Source organism: Sminthopsis crassicaudata, chromosome 3, assembly GCF_048593235.1.
Source record: "Sminthopsis crassicaudata isolate SCR6 chromosome 3, ASM4859323v1, whole genome shotgun sequence".
Classification (NCBI taxonomy): domain Eukaryota; kingdom Metazoa; phylum Chordata; class Mammalia; order Dasyuromorphia; family Dasyuridae; genus Sminthopsis; species Sminthopsis crassicaudata.
The window spans coordinates 453,205,048-453,222,098 of NC_133619.1; the positions used below are offsets into that span (position 1 = coordinate 453,205,048).

The 17,051-nt window shown below is 33.6% G+C and overlaps 1 protein-coding gene across 5 annotated transcripts in view; it reads left to right on the forward strand.

Annotated features, from left to right (window-relative positions):
- Nucleotides 1-17,051, forward strand: part of KCNH7 (potassium voltage-gated channel subfamily H member 7) — a 622,433-nt gene that overhangs the window by 399,151 nt on the left and 206,231 nt on the right. The window lies entirely within an intron of this gene.

The window sequence follows — 17,051 nt, forward strand, 5'->3', positions numbered from 1 at the left end:
AAAATTGTGTTATATATGAAAATTTCTAACTTGAAATTCCAAATACAAAAAGCAGCTCTGGTCCCAAAAGACCTTCTTTTAAAAGTGCAAGGTCTTGAAATCAAACTTTCAATAGTTAGAAATATTAGTTTAGTCTAAGGCATTCACTTAGCTATATCTAAGCGACAACTTAATGGCCTATTAAAGCCGTGGACCACATGTACTAAAGTGCTTGGTTTCCAATATTTTGACTATTTCACATCTGAACAATGCCACACTTGGGGCTGATGTCTATCACATTCTCTAACTCATCGATCCTCCAAGTGACATTGTTTGGAAAATGTATTAAGTCACCAAGGAAAAATGTGCTGAAGCCCAAACTTGCTCCCTTAACTCATTTGTTATTTTCCCTTCCTTAACTGTAATAAACTCCCCAGACAAATTCAGCCATTCCAGTGAGATTCCCCAGAGGAAAGCCCTGGTAATGCCAGCTACTGGTTTGGCACAGCATGTGCTGTCAGGAAGAGAGGTTTTCTTCTTTTAAAATCCTTATCTCCTCCCCCTGGAGCAGTCTTCTAGCTCAGTCCATCAAGTTTTGGAAAAATGCCTCCTAGTTAGTAAAGTACTAATTTCAGACCTAGTATGACATGGAAACTTGGAACTTCAACCTCTGAATGGGGCATAATCTACACAGCAGTCTTCCAGGATAGAAAGCCTGATTTCTGTGTATTTCTGTTATAATTAAATAGCGCTAAAAATATAAAATCTTTCGCCTATGTGGCTTCAGATTTGATAAAGGTTCCTTTCTTTAGTTTGTGAACAAAAAAGGTTTCCCTATACTTCAGCTGTCATTCTGATCAGGGACACACATTTTGTAAAGGAATAGCTAGAAGTGAGTACAAATGTAGAGATAACAATTTCCAGAGCATTATATAAAAGCCCTATTATTTACAAGCAGTGCATTGCCTTTGATTACATCCTTCAATCATAATATGATTCAGACTTACATTTATTCAAAATTTCCCTTGACTATTCTGTTATACCAGAGAAATGGCTGATAGCTCTTCCCTTTCATCTTTATTTCATATCAAATAGAAGACTAAAAGGGAGACAAATTATGTTTGGTCACCTCCAATACCATTTTATTTCTCCTTCATGTTGTTTTGACTATTAAAATACAAGTCCTTTTTTAAAATACAGCTTTGTTTATTTTGTTAATTCATTTATTTTTGTAACGTACTTTCACCATTCAAATGGAACCATAGACAAATTGATAGATTCACTCTAGTACAAGCCCCTGGTTTTTCTGGATGAGGAAACTGAAGACCAGGAACAAATTTTTAGTAAGTGATTTATTTAAAATTAAATAAGTATTTATCAAGTGTCAGATATAGGATTTGACCTCAAGTCTTCTGATTCTAGGACCAGTATTTTTTGCTGTGTCATGAATATAAAAGATTTATACTATTTTAAGTAATGGACATTGACTACATGGATAACTGTATATTTTTTACTCTTTAATTTTACTTGTTTATTTTGTTATTTATTTACTAATTTCTTTTAAAAATCTCGGTGGGAAAGCACAATTGATGATTTAAGAGAGTTTCCTTACCCAAAGATGACCAGTATTTGTCAGAGACAAAATTTGAACTTGGGTCATCTTGACTCCAAAATCCTAGCCACCATACCAGCCTGGCTTTCAACCCAAATACAAAAACCTATTAAAATAATGATATGCCAGCAGTTCTCATATATGCAGTTTAGGGGTAGGTAAAATTAATATGATACAATGGGGAAAGCGTTGTCTTTAGAGTCAGGAAATTTGGATTCAAATTTCAGCTCTGAACATGGATAAGTCACAGATCACAAAGTTCAATTTGATCTTCATCTTTAAATAGGACTGATAATACTGATTCAACAAACCTCTAGGGGCTGTAGTGAGAAAGGTCTTATATATTAAAGCACAGTATTGTTATTCCTTGTTTGATATCATGGTAGGATACTGAGTTTTGGCTTCAGAGGACCTGAATTACAATTCTAGTTATGATAATTTAACTATCTTTATGACCCTGAACAAGTCATAACTTCTGTTTTGGTTGTTTTTTTTAAAACCATAAAACAAAAGGGTGGGATTAAATTATGTAAATGATCCCTTCAGGCCTTTGATCTTGTCTGCTGAATCTTTGGATGGGGATTCAACTACCATCAAGAGAGACATTGTTTTGGATTTGGATTTTTTTAATTGATTTTTTTCTATTATACATGATAACATGTTTTTGTTATACATGTATATTAACTTTGTAATACACATTTCTTTATGAATCATGTTGGGTGAGAAAAATCTGAACAAAATGGAAAAAACATAAGAGAGGGGAGGGGGAAAACAGAAAAAAGAAGTAAACATAACATGTGTTGATTTACATTCAGTCTTCATAGTTCTTTTATTGAATGCAGATGGTGTTTTCTATCCAAAGTTTATTGTGATTGTCTTCTATTACTGAACCAAAGGAGACATTGTTAAGTAGATGGTCTTTATAAATTTGAATATCAGAAAAATATAACATTTAGTAGTTAATTTGGAGGGAAGGAGTTATCACCCTTTATGAACATAGCTAGATTGATTTTCAAACAATAGAAATACAAACTATACTCCCTTTTCCCATTTCAAAGAACCTGCAAGAGCTTGAATTCTATTGTTCTAGCATTTTAAAAAATCCAGAGCTATGTCCCTATCACAATGAAGCATTGGCATCCAATTTTGTGGAGGAAAAATAGATTATCATATCATAATACAATGATATTAGGCAAGAAAAGTGGGACTTCACTTCATCATAATATAACACCTTATATGAGTTATAGATGGGATTCAGAAATAAATCAGGATAACCAAAACCTACATAGTATAAGAATCTCATACTTTTCTAACATAAGAAAGATTAAGATTAAAGCAACACTGAGATTCTGCATCACACCCATCACAGATAGATGGATGATGCTGTGGATGGAGCCTTGAACTTAAATTCAGGAAAAATTGAGTTTAAATTCAGCTTCGGACATTTATTAGCAATGTGACCATGAACAAGTCAGTATTTTCCTCACTTTCCTCAACTGTAAAATGGGATAATAATAGCATCTAATTTTCAGGATTGTTGTGAGATCAAATAAGAAAATATTTGAAAATTACTTCACAAGTATAAAGAAATATACATATAAACACTATCTATCATCATCACCATCACCAAATTGGCAAAGATGACTAAAAATAAAAATGACAAATGTTGAAAAAGCTATAGGAAAACAAGCACATGAAAGCACTATTGCTTGTAAATTAGTCCAGACTGCATATTTTTTGATTCTGTGATACTACTACCAGGTCTATATCACAAAAAGATCAAAAGAAGAAGAAAAAATATCTATATATACAAAAAATATTTACAGCCAAAGAACTAGAACTAAAGAGGCTCTCAATCAACTGGGGAATGGCTAAATAAGTTATGGTTAAGTTAATAAGTAATAATAAGTAATTAAATTAAATTAAAATTTAATACTTAAGTTTTAAATAAGTAAGTAAAAAGAAATGATGAAGAGGATGATTTTAGAGAAACCTGAGATAATTGGTATGAACTGTTGTAAGAGTAACTAGAAGAACAATCTATACAATGATAGTAACATTGTAAATACAAACCATAGTTCCAGAAGACTCATGATAAAACATGCAATCTACTTCCTAAGAAAGAAACACTGGGCTCAGGTTGAAGGCTAGAAATGTATTTTTTGACATAGCAATGTAAAATTTTTTTAATATCTATTCATTAAAAAGAGTTTCAATTTCTTCTTTTCAATGGGGAGGAAGACATAAAAGGAAAAGAAAATAGATATTTGTTCATTTAAAAATTTGAGGGAAAAATATGGCATACTTCCATTTGCATTTGTAATTATAAAGTTAATTGCTGGCTTTAAGGAAGAACTACTTTGAGAAGTAAAGAGAAATGGTTTTACAATCTCAAATAGGTTTTAGCTTGTGTTTTATACTAGAGAGACTTCAAACTAACAAATACATAAATAAGCCATCATTTGGTCAAGATCTAGAGTTTGATGGAACTAAAGACAAAAATAATTTGCCTTAAATATAAACACAGAATCAAAGTTATTACATATGATCCTATTTTCCCTGTGTTGTTTTTTGGACTATCCCAAAAGACTCAATTCGAGTCTATACCCCTAAGCAGAGGACAGTTATTAACAATTTAATTGGGCCATAATTACATCCCTCTTGTTAATTAAAGGCAATTATTTGTTTAAACCAATTTAATCAACATAATGAGTGCCTGAATTCACAAGAATAGGATAGATATTGCTTACATTTTCTAATAGGGGAGTAAAGTCTCCATCACTGGCTTAGTTTTCAGAAGAAAAATAATTTTATATTAAGAAGAAGAATAACTGGAATTTGTATAAAACTTTCTATGTGCTAGTAATTGTATTAAGTTCTTGATAAATCCATCATTTGATCCTCACAACTCTGGAGGTAGTACTTCACAATTAAGGAAATTTGAAGCAAACAAGTTAAATATGAATTGCCCACACAACCTACTATGTGTCTGAGGCTGGGCTTAAGCTAAAGTTTTCTTGACACCAGGTCCAAACACTATCTTCTGTGCTACCTAGCTGTGTAATTTTATAATATTGCTGTTGCTCAATAGTAGCAGTTGTCCTCAACTCTTTGTAACCCTATTTAGGGTTTTCTTAGCAAAAATATTAGACTAGTTTTCCATTTTTTCCCCAATTGATTTTAAAGATGAAGAAATTGAGGCAAATGGAGTGAAGCTACTTGCCCAGCTTCACAGAGCTGAGGCCAGATTTGAACCCCAGTATTCTATCCACAATGTCACTAGCTACCTAAATTTATCACTTTCTTTTTCTTCTTTTTTTTACACCTGAACTACAAACAAAATCCCATTAAATAAATAGAACATGGCACAGAGAATAAAGAGCCAGGCTTGGAGTGAGGAAAATCAGGGTTCAAATGACACCTTTGACACATTATAACCCTATTACTCTGGGCAATTCACTTCATTTCTTGGTGTTCTAGCTCTCTAAAACTCTAATTTTTTTAAGAAGGTTCTAAGCTGTGCTGGTAAAAAGAAGTAATCATAGGGTGTTCTTCTATCAATGTAATCAGAGATCTAGTTTCCCTCCCTATTTATTGATATCATCCAATTAGTTGAGTCTAATGTTTCATTATTTAATGAAATATCATATAGTCCAATGATCTGCTTCTTCTGAATCTAAAAAGATTGATTAACGGATTGAACATCTTAGCAATTTCTAATCATCCTACTCAAGCAGATTATTAAATTTTTTGCATGATCATTTATATCATAGAATTTAGATATTAACCTTTTCTCTACCATCTGAGGTCTTGGGGAAAAGGATCTGCTTTGTGTATTGCTGTCCCTTCTTTTCATTTCATGTCTTTTTTCCTCTGATTTTGCTCTTTGGACTTGGGAAAGAAGAGGCACAAGCAGTCAAGGGAATCAGGGATCACATGGAGAGGTACTGACATCAGTTTATTCATTGCCCAGAAGCCATGGTAGCATGAGAACAGGGAGATTTAGGGGGAAATTTAACCCAGCTAGGAGAGCTTCTAATCTTAGAACAAAGTCACTCTATGACCAAATGCCATGAGGAAAAAAGAAATCTGGAACTGCTGAGATTTTAAATTATAATGAATCCCATTTATCTGGTAAACTCGAACTAGTTGTGTTTTTTTGTTTGTTTGTTTTGTTTTTTTGTTTTTTTTTAGTCTCTATGTTCCTGAGACAAGACATGAACGTCCCTCATTGTCTTTTCTACTTTCCTTTTAACTATGGATCACATGACCCTATGTAGAGGTCACATAACTGAATGTGAGATTGTGAAATTATGACTTATTATTGATAAATGTTTGATTTGTATACATTTAATATGTCTATATAACCAGAGATGGATAAAAATTTCTTGCACAAAAAAGGGATCGCAAATGGGAAAATTATAAGAAGCCCTATTTTATGTCAGAGATTTTTAAGCCAAAGTCCATGAATTTTTTGGTGTGTATATGCACATACAAATGTGTTTAGATATATACATGTGTATAGATGCCTATGTACATATGTTATGAATGAATATATGTGTGCCCTAAATTAAATGGGGACTATACCAAGCATGAATTTGGTTTCATGGTTTCACCCCAACATTGATGGTCTAAAGATTTTCATACTTAGCACTCTCTGGTGCAAATCCTTAGGCTATCCCTCTAAAATATCTTCATGAGCAAAGCTTCTTAAAACTTTAGGTTGTAATCCCATATGGAGTCACATAACTGAATGTGGGGGCTATGGAAAATTTAGCAACAGTAAAATGTATCAAATATACCACAAAGATTTAGTTCTTTTTTTCCCCTGAGGCAGTTGGGGTTAAGTGACTTGCCCAGGGTCACACAGCTAGAAAGTGTTAAGTATCTGAGATCAAATCTGAACTCAAGTCCTCCTGACTTTAGGACTGGTGCTCTATCCACTGCTCCACCTAGCTGCCCCTAAAGATTTAATTCTTTATAGAAAAACAAACAAGCACATTTATCTCATTAGTATGCAAATTTATTTTCCCCTTTAATAAATGGTAAAATTATATATATATATATGTATAGATATACATATATATGTTTACACATACATATATATAATATATATATATGTTTATATATACATATATATAAGAATAATTATTTAAGATAAGTTACTTTATGATTTATTATTAGTAAATGTTTGATTTGTATATCTATTTTATACACATATACCTGGAGTTATGTAAAAGTTTCTTGAGCAAAAAGAGGTCACAAATGGAAAATTTTTAAGAAGCCCTGTCCTAGAAAAACTGACAAGCCTTGAAATGGTAGCTCAATAAAGGAGCCTCCTGGTGGCCAATTCAATTATCATATCAGCTAATGGCTATAAAAATTACCACATAATTGACAGAAAGATTTAACTGGATTCCTGTAGGTATAAAGCTATATTAACAAGGATTCCATTTGGGCTCAGTCACACACAACAGGTCTCATGTAGCATTATCAGAAATTGCTCTATCAAACTCCTCTCTCTCTCTCTCTCTCTTTCTCTGTCTCTCTCTCTTTCTCTCTTTCTCTGTCTCTCTCTCTGTCTCTCTCTCTTTCTCTGTCTCTCTCTCTTTCTCTCTCTCTTTCTCTCTCTCTCTCTCTCTCTCTCTCTCTCTCTCTCTCTCTCTCTCTCTCTCTCTCTCTCTCTCTCTCTCTGTCTTTCTCTGTCTCTCTCTGTCTCTCTGTCTCTGTCTCTCTCTGTCTCTGTCTCTGTCTCTCTGTCTCTGTCTCTCTCTGTCTCTGTCTGTCTCTCTCTCCCTCCCCCCACTTGCCCCATATCCCTTTCTCTTTCAGATCTCTTCAGGCCAGAGGTAAACAATTCAAGCAGAGACATTGAATTAAAACTATGAAAAATATAAAGCAATAATTTAATATTATATGTCATTAAAAACTGTATCCTCTAATTTCTAATTCTTAGACACTTCCAAAAGTATAATTTTTGCTTAAGCTATATAACCAGATATAAATTAAACTGCTCTAAGCCAGTAGTGTTATTATTATTCATTCTCTAAAAGCAATCAACGTTCCTTCCCATAGCCACCTTTTCACTGAATCCAGCTGAAACTTTCTATTTTTTTTCTATCTGCTAAAATAATTATTATCTGCTGCAGAGAATCCCTTATTAGCTTCCTTCAAAATCAGTTTAAATGTCTTCTTCTAACTGAGGCCTTTCTGATGCTTCCCCAGCCACTATTGCCTCCCCACCCAAAGAATTATTTTACAATTGCTTAACATACATTTTGAATACATTTATATGTAAATGTGTTATATATAAGTTCCTTGAAGTCAGTCATTTTTCACTTTGTATCCCCAGTGCCTAGGACAGTGTCTTACACACAGTAAGTACTTAATAAGTGTTTAATTGGTCAATCATTCTAAAAGATGCAACTGAAGCCTATTTTCTAAATGGTAAGTAGAACTGAGATTGCAGCAATTATCTGGCTAAAAACTAATACTGATAATAACAATAATGTGGTTGCTGTTATTAATAAGCTCAATTATCTGAATATTTCTAAAGTATATTTTTGAACTGAATTATCTATATTATTATTTCAAATGTAAAGTTCCATACACATTTTGTAAAAAGGGATCTTTCCGTACAAAAGGTATATAGAAAGCATGTTCATAATGTTTTTAGTTGTCTCCACTGGAGCTGAAAGTTATTCTTTAATTCAAAGATGAAGAGCTGCAGTGCTAATGAAGAGTTTTTAACCACCCAGAGGACATTACTTTAGAAACAATCCATTATTTAGATGAGATTTAATTAAAGGTTTTGCCATGTAATTAATGTTTACCACCATCATGTTTTGTTTTTTGTAAAAGATTGAATTTGATATGGAAACAGGAGTAATGATACTTTTCAGGAAGAAAAGTATCACATATTATCCTCAGGAAAAGAAGATATTCATTGGCAGGAATGATATCTTTTGATTTTTAATTCTAATTTGACTTTTATTACTTGCCCTTAATTATTTTGCTCCAATATTATGTTTGTGGATTAATCATAAGTAGATGATCAGCTGACGTTTGAGAGAACTCAGTAAGCTTATAAGAAACTATAACTAATGTACCTACAAATAGATTGTTGCACAGGAGAATAAAGGACAGAAAGAAGATTGGGTTAGGGGCATATTACAGCTAGCTCAAAGAAGCTCTCATAAACAAGTTGTTAAATTTTCAATGTGAGCATTTTTGGAAATCAGCAAACACTACAAATCAAGGCTTGATTTGTTGCTGTTTTTAATAGCCCAGACTTCAGAAAGTAATGAAGAAAAAGATTAATAATTCAAATTAAATTCAAAAATGTTTGTTGCATATTTTTTTCAGTAGGGAGAACCAATTTTTAAATGTTAGTATGCACACCCCTGTGTAAATGTGTCTTTAGGATCATCCTGGATCCTAAGATATGTATTAGCCCAATGCATAAAAAGGGTTGGTATTTATTGGTTCACCAATCATAATGATACCCCATCACTCAAGAAAGAAAGTACAGGCTTCCCATTAGTCCAGAACAATCAATGTCCCAACCTCTACCTTCATCAGATGATGCAGAAAGACAAAAAGACAATAAGATAGGTATTCATAAGACTTAGTTTGGTGTCTGAATCCACAATAAAGCAAAGAGAAAAAAAATTGATTGTTTTTTCTGATCTCTGGGTCAGTAGCTACCATGAAACTGCCTAAAGAAGTTTAAGGATCTTAGTCTAGGAACTACCATTTATACAGCTAAGTAGGTAGCATAACCAAAAGTATCCCTGTAGAATGCAAATTAGAATCATAAATTCGGTGGTCACCAGCTACAGGCTTCTAGGTGGCATAATGGATAGAATGCTGATCCTGGACTCAGGAAAATATGAGTTTAATGCGATGTGACTCTGGGACACTTCTCTTAAACCTGTTTGCCTCAATTCCCTCTTTTATAAAATTAAGATAATAATAGCAACCTCTCAGGGTTGTAAAGATTTAATGAGATAATTATAAGATGCCTAGCATTGTGCCTGGCATATAGTAACATTATTAAAAATTTAGCTATAATTATCATCATCATCATCATCAATCTTTATAAGGCAACCTTGAACAATCAGAAAATATGGATATTATTCTTATTTTTATTTGTTTATAATAATAGTTAACATTTATATAATACTTTGAAATTCACAAAGTATTTTAGCATACATTAATTTATTTTCTTTTCACAACTTTGATGTGTAGGTGCTATATCCCCATTTTCTTCATGAGGAAACTGAAACCAAATATGGTTAAATGACTTTCCCAATATTACATTGCTAATAAATGTCTTAGGTAGATTTGAACTCAGATCTTTCTGACTCCAAATTCAACATTTTATATACTATGTCAATTATTAAGTTCTTATTTTGTGTTTTATCTATACAAAAGTATAATGGAACTGCCTTGAAAAGTAGTAGGGTGCCCTTTCTTAGAGGTCTTCAAGTATAGACAAGATAACTAATTATTGGTATTTTGTAAATGAAATTCTTTTTTAGGAGGAAAGGGAAATGGTTGGATCAAATGACTTCTGAGATTCCTTTCATCTCTAAAATTCTAGGCTATCCTTTTACTATGCAGAGTGTCAACAAGTAAGATGAAGTACAAGGTGATTGTTAATGCATATATATATACATATATGCTAATCCATATGTTTCTAGAAATCCCATGTTTGAAAAAAAATTTTTTCCTTACTCCTTCTAACACAAAGACCAAATTTTGTTACTCTTATGGCATCCATGATAACAGTCTGAAGCAAGTAGATTGAGATGAGGAAAGGGGATACATTTTTGTAATGATTTGAGTAACTGAGTTTGGTCATCCAAGTACATTCAAGTACCATTCCTTTTCTAAAGACCTTGACAATATATATGTTTTAAAGATGAATGTAACCGACAGAATGAGGAAGAAAATAAACAATTATAGAAAAGAATCCCAACTGAGGCGTGGCAAAATCATGGTTCTGTGCTCACTTGCTTAGAAATGAGCAGTACAACTATGATGAATACAAAGACAGGTGTGCTAGAAACAGCTTGAAGAGGCTCTCTCAAGCAAATGGCTAGAATTTTAGTGTGAGAATCTATCCCTTAGGAATAAGCAAAGTTTATACAGGAGGTCTTAATTTGTTATTTTATTGATTATCTAAATGTAATAAAATTATAGAGAAAATATCAATAATGCAAATTCAACCTGAAATTCTGGACATGAACTTTTTGGGGGGGAAGTGTTCTGTTTTGAAGGTTTTGTTTGACTTCATGTACCCAGAGATCTAAACATTTAACTTTACCCTTTTAAAACCTACCTATTGAAATCAAAGCAAAACACTTAGCTGAGATTATATAGTTTGGGCAAGTAATTAGCAAAGCCATTCTCTAAAGCCCTATTACCACAGCAGATAGGCTCTTGTGATTATTTAAATTTTAATGAGCACCAGAAATATCATCACCAGCTCTTGGGTTGTACATCTACAAGACAATGTGACATAATAATATGAGTGTCAATGCTTTATTGCTGAGCTAAGCAACAACAGCAGCACACAGTCTTAGAAGCAAAAGCATTGGCTTAAAAATCATAAAACTTTAGGAATGCTTTGGACTTCATCCTTAATTTGCTATATGACTTCATCTTGGTACAGTGAAAAGCTTTATAAGCTGGGGAAAAAAATTACCTTCAAGGATTCTGATAAAGGCCTCATTTCTAAAATATATAGAGAATTGACTGAAATTTATAAGAATTCAAGCCATTCTCCAACTGATAAATATTCAAAGGATATGAACAAATAATTTTCAGATGAAGAAATTGAAACCATTTCTAGCTATATGAAAAGGTGCTCATATGTGAGAAAACTGGAACACTAAGACATTGTTGGTGGAATTGTGAACGGATCCAGCCATTCAGGAGGGCAATTTGGAACTATGTTCAAAAGGTTATCAAACTGTGCATACCCTTTGATCCAGCAATGTTTCTACTGGGTCTGTTTCCCAAAGAGATCATAAAAAGGGGGGGAAGGACCCACATGTGCAAAAATGTTTATGGCAGCCTTTTTTGTAGTAGCAAGGATCTGGAAGCTGAGTGGATGCTCATCAGTTGGAGAAAGTCTGAATAAGTTATAGTATGGAATATTATTGTTTGGTAAGAAATGATCAGCAGGATGATTTCAGAAAGGCCTGGAGAGATTTACATGAACTGATGCTGAGTGAAATGAGCAGAACCAGGAAATCATTGTACATGGCAATAGCCAAATTATACAATGATCAAATCTGACAGACATGGCTCTTTTCAACAATAAGATGATTGAGGCCAGTTCCAATGACCTTGTGATGAAGAGAGTCATCTACGCCCAGAGAGAAGACTGGGAACTGAGTGTGGTCACTACACATTTTTTGTTGTTTGTTTGCATTTTGTTTTTTCTTAATGTTTTCTTTTTGATCTGATTCTTCTTGTGCAACATTGTATAAATATGTATACATATATTGGATTTAACATATTTTAACATGTTTGAGATATATTGGATTACTTGCTATCTAGGAGAGGGGCTAAGGGGAAGAGAGGGAAATTTGGAAAACAAGGTTTTGCAAAGATCAATGTTCAAAAATTATCCATGCATATGTTTTGAAAATAAAAAGCTTTAATTTTTTTAAAAAATCATTGATTTTAGTGTCAAAGGAACATGGCTCAGATTCAACTGGTGGCTCTCCATATCTCTAGGCATCAGTTTCCTTATCCTCAAAATGAGGGAGTGTTAAACCAGATGGAAATAAAGCCCATCTATGAATTTATGAATCTATGTCTTTACAGATTCAATGGTAGCACAGTGTCTAGAGCACCAGACTAGAGCCTTTCTGAGTTTAAATCTGGGCTCAGACACTTACTAATTCTATGATCCTGGGAAAGCCACTTCACACTATTTACTTCAGTTTCCTCATCTATATAATGGGCTGGAAAAAGAACTGGAAAATCACTCTAGTGTCTTTGCCAAGGAAACCCTAAATGGGGTCACAAAAATGTCTAGCACATCTAAAAACAAGTGAACAGCAACAGATTCAAGGACAGAGCCATATAGATAAAGGACTGGGCTCGCATTCAAATCCAACCTCAAACACTAGCTATGTGAATCCAGATAAATCACTTAATTCTGTCTGTCTCTGTTTCCTCAACTATAAATGTAGATAATTATGAAACCTACCTTTCAGGAGGGTTATGAAAAGCAAAGGTGATTATGTTTGCAAAGTGTTTAACACAATGTCTCTTACATAATATATGCCTAATAAATGATCGTTTTCCTTTTTTCCTTACACTGAATATTTAAATAAAAACTGTGCTGATAATAGTATTCCAAATAGGAATGATTCTATGCTTTATATGTGGACTTAAAAAAAACATTCTGAGATATAAGGACCCACCTTGTCACTATTTCTTACCATTTAACTTTATAGGAATAACAAGACAATACTCATCTATGTTTTCTATTTCATGCCTAAAAGAGCTAGCAATGAGCAAAATTCTCACTGTGTATTCTTTCCAGATGAACTGAATTAGACAGCTAAATCAGTAATGCCATCTAACATAGTCCTATTAGCTCAGTCATGCAGAAAAGCCCATCTGTAATATCATAAATATGACTAAACTAGGGGAGCAGGCTAAGAGCCTTGTAAATCAGTTAATTCAAAGAAATCTTATGAATGCTTTTTAAAAGGGATATAATATAATTGATGACAAATGAATAGTAGCAGGCATCTAACCACGGGCATGTAGTAATAAGTTTGCTGAAATGATCTATAAACTGCTTTAGAATTCAATTTCATATGCATTTTAAAAAAACAACTCATCAAATGATTTTGCTACAGTTCACTAAGTTTTAACTGTGGGCAATTGAGTAAAGTATATTTAAAGTCCTAATTTGTTAGGAGAAATATATAAAAGCACTTTCCTAAACAGATTCCTTAATATGCTACTGTTTAATCTTGTTTATACAGATTGGAAAGGGGCACCTCCAGCTATTGTCTATATCTGTTTATGGGTGGCTTATAAGTAAATACACTTGATTAGGTGGGGGTAGGGTCCTTTGGCATTTTTTTTAAATAAAAATAGATAAAAATATATTTCAACCATGCCCGACACTGTTAGCATTAGGTCCCAAATAAAAAGGTTAGGGATGAAAGTGTAGTATTTGATTAGAAAAATAAAATTGCCTACTTAAAAGAGTTATTATTCCAAATTGCCTATTGTACAGGAACCTCACTGAAATGTACTCTGTTTCAAAACACTCCAAGGCCATATCTTCAATCAGAGCAGGAATAACCTACCGTCTCAGGGGGGAAAAAGAAAGAAAAGCAATAACGGAAGGAACAATTTGGTTTAGAACGAGTTTATGATCTATGATATAGATGTTACCAGACCCATTTCATCATCAGTCCTAAGGGAACAATGAATTTTTTGTAATCAGATTCCTACCCAAGCAGGTGGGAGAGGATCATCCCTTTGCTTCCTGCTGGGTACCAAGAGATGTTGTTCAGTCATTTTCAGTCATGTACAATTAACTCTTCATGGTCCTGTTTGTGGTTTTCTTCGCAGAGATACTGAAGTGGTTAGCTGTTAGGATTACTAGGTGAGAATTCAGGTTGTCTGGACAATTACAAGGTGAGAACTCAGGTTGACTTGACAGTTCTCTGGCTCAGATTCTAGGAGGAGCAAGCTCATTGGTTGAAGTGGTTCTTCCCAGAAGCCCTTGCATTTTCTCACGCCCATTCTCTGGGAGGATAAAAGAGGCAACATTGGGCCTGGACAAGCAGTCTGGACTGGGGAAGGACAAAAGCTGGAGGAGATTTAGAGCCAGGATTCAGGAAGAAGAGGTTGGCTGGAGGCTCCAGAAGCCTCCCAAGAAACCTGCTCATAGAGGAAAAGATTATACAGAAAAGAAACCTCCTCCCAAAGAAGGATCACAACTGAGAGACGATCAGAACTTTACAGTTAGCCATTTCTTTCTATAGTTCATTTCACAGGAGAAGAACTGAGGCAAACAGGGTTATATGATTTGTGAACAAATTACACAGCTAGAAAGGGTCTCCAGGGCCACTGGTCTTTCCACTGCACCATCTAGCTGGTATGAAGAGTATGATAGTATGAAGAGACATGTGATTCCCAAATGGCAGAGAAAATGCTGAGAGGGATGCAATACTGTATCATAGTGCAATACTTAAAGGGTTTTTTTAATTGGACCCACAATTTTGTTTTTGTTTTTGTTTTTTGAAAGAGATATGTAGTTCCAGAAACCCCTCAGGAGAATCAACAGTCATATCAACATATCTTTGATTTCTATTTTATCTCTGGAGAAACTGCTAGAATGAATCTCCTTGGGTGAAATCAGACCCTCTCTCTTGATTTAAACCCTTGATTTTCTTGTCCCTTGCCAAAGCAGTATAATTTCTGGCATATTCTAATCAATAGGACTTCTCCAATTTCTACTTGGAGTTATGATTGGGTAAATAGGTTTACTTGATAGTCTATTTTTGATGATCTTTTGTGTAACCAGTGTCTTATAGATAGTAAATAAGCTGGTAAGTAGATAGATTTTAACTTCTAAAATTAAAATTAAGTTAAAATCTACTTTGTCCCTTTCCTTCTAAATTCAGACCTGAACCCATAGAAGAGAGACATGAAGAAGGCAGATACATATAAATCCACTCCAATATCCTTTAGAAGATAAAAGTAAAAAGACTCCGGCCAATCTGTGATCCTTGGGCTACCTGTCTCTTCTACCCCCAGCAAGCATGCAGGCAGTATAAATAAGCATTGCCCTCAGCTATTCTTCTCTAAGAAGAGGCAGGCTAGATGTCAGATGCTATATCTATCTGGGCCATACACAAGCCACATCTATACATTTGAACAACCTGTCTGGACTTACATATTATATGTTAGTAAATGAGTTAATTTCTAATCTTGGGACAATTTGCTCCCAATATTTCACAATCCTGGAAGATAATTTTCTCAAAGTAAAGGTATCAGAATAAATGAAAAGGTCTGTTCTTCTTCCTAATGTAAATTGGGTACCTACTGAGTTGCATGAGCTCCCAGCAAATTTAATCTTGTACTAATTCAACATATGCTTACAGAATATCCATTGATTCCAAAACAACATAATATTAGATTCCACAGAACATTTGAAAAATGAAAAAAAAAAACAGTTGATGTAGCTTCTGCCTTAAGTATTAATAATATAGTTGGGGATATCATGCATAAATGAAATAACTTGAGGAACCAAATTGAAGCACAGCAGTATAACACAATTAGTATCTATTTAAGTGTTAAAGAACTGTAAAGAGAGTTTAAATGATAAACAATTCATGCCTAGACAGTGTAGCTAGTATATCTCAAAAGAAGGACTTAAACCAGGTTTTTCTGACTCTTAAGGCCATGGGGCACCTCATATTAGTCCTGCTGTAATTAACAAAATATAAATTCATTTAAAAATATTAATTTATGATGCCTTTTTGTTATCAATTTTCTTAACCAATAGGTATTAATAAGTTACTATTGATATCCACTTCCCAGAGTCATTGTATATCCAGTATTAGATTCTGGGGTCTTGACCTTAGGGTGCAGTCAGAAATATTTTGGATTAATGTCCTCACTTGGTTTTAAAGAAAAAAAGTTACAAAAATAAAGTTTAATTAAATGTGTATGGACCCCCCCAAAAAAAGACAAGTTTACCAACTCCCATACAGGCACTAAGGCAAATATGTGTATTGAAGATTTACAGGACCATAAAAACATAGATGGGAACTTTGAATGACTTATGAGCATCTCATCTTATTTCATAGTTGAACCTATATGCCAAGTCAAGCTCCAACCCTAATAATAAAAAATATATCAAAAAGAGGTCCAAAACCTTTGGCAATATTCCACAAGTAGTACAGGGATAGTGACCCAATGCACTAGATAAACCCTGCCCAGAAGTCCCCAACATCCCCAGTACTTTCATCAGGTTTATCTCCATACTATTTCTCCTAGTATGTTCATTCCTCTGTCTGTGCCTTTATCTGTACTTTTTACAATATTCTCCTCTCCATGTAGTTCATTAAAGCCTACAGTAAATACACAATAAAAAATTCATGTGTGTATACATTTTAAATAATATAGCATATTTTAATATAGTAAAAATAATAGCTTACTTTCATGTGACTAGGAAATTCCAATATTAAAAAATATGCATTCTTTTACATCCTACATGGAATAGTTATATTTCTTGACATTATTACAGAATATTTCAGCAGTCTTATTCTTCTAAATATAAATAGCTCAGGTATTTATTTTGCTTGGTTGTTTTTCAATCCTGTCCAACTCGTTGGCGCCCTTTTTTGTTTTTTTTACTTTTTTGTCAAAGATCCTGAAGTGGTTTGCTATTTCCTTCTCCAGA